The sequence below is a fragment of the Macrotis lagotis genome, chromosome 1 (assembly GCF_037893015.1).
Source record: "Macrotis lagotis isolate mMagLag1 chromosome 1, bilby.v1.9.chrom.fasta, whole genome shotgun sequence".
NCBI classification, from domain to species: Eukaryota; Metazoa; Chordata; class Mammalia; order Peramelemorphia; family Peramelidae; genus Macrotis; species Macrotis lagotis.
The window spans coordinates 20,444,903-20,446,076 of NC_133658.1; positions in this window are offsets into that span (position 1 = coordinate 20,444,903).

The window sequence follows — 1,174 nt, forward strand, 5'->3', positions numbered from 1 at the left end:
CCTGACTGTGCACATGCGCAGCTGCGCCCGCGCCGCCCACCTGGCCTGCTGCCTGCCCGCGGCCACCGCCGCCGCCGCCTCCCTCAACAGCCTGTGCTGACCGGGCCTCCCCCAAGGCCCGCCCCCGCCCCTGCCCACGCGTGCTCCGCCCCGCCCGCGCCCCGCCCCTGACCGCGTGGGCCTCCTAGGCCACCACTGCTGCCAGCAGGCGCTTCAGCTACCTTTCCCCCCGGCAGAGGAGACCCCCCCCCCCCCCCCCCCCCCGAGCCGTGATCTTGGCTTCCGGAGCCGGCCCGAGCCGGGCCTGGACTTCAGCCATTGATACAAAGTAGCACCGCACCCTCCTCGCGGCCCACCCAGGCCTTGGCGGAACATCCAGGAGCCAGGCGATCGGGGAGTGGGCTGTGGGGGGAAACGTTCCTTGCCAAACTTCTTTGCCATATGTGGTGAAATGCCCCTTTTTGTATATACCTTTCCCCCCATTTATTTGCTGAAATTAAAGAATTCATGCGGAGTCATCCCACCTGTAAGCCCGGACAAATGGCTCCATCTGATCTATGAGCAACATCTCTCTCCGTCTGGGCTGGCTTCATCATTGCGCTGTCTGTATAACTTAGAAACTATACCTTTGGGGCCCATCCAGCCATCAATATTTGTCATTCCAAATGCATTTTTGAGCGCTGACTGGCTTAGTAGGGAATCCTGATGTCACAAAATGTTTGTTGCCTGAATAAACACAACAATAAAGTGCCTAATTTGTAGGTCTTCAAACCATGGTACCAGAACATTCCTTGTTTTGTTTTTCTCCTTTCTTACTATTGCACCATTCTAACGTTGATGAGGTGATGTGAATTCACCCTCTAGATTCTTGAAGCTTGTAGTTTTTGGCTTGGGATGAGCCTTTTGACATTAATTTGTTTCTCAGTCTGACCCATACTTGTAATACAAGGTTGAGGAAATGATTTGATACATATAGCTGGGGTTAGACTCTGATTTCCCAGGTCAGGAACTCTGGATGAAGAATCAGTGCCAGGCTGCATCTCCTTGATGACTTAAGAGTCTTAGGAGCCACATATGGGATGCTGAGAAGAAAAGGGACATCCCCAGGACTTAAACCCAAGGTGTCCTGGCCTAGAGGCTGGCTCTCTAGATATTCATATAGGTTCCATCTTTC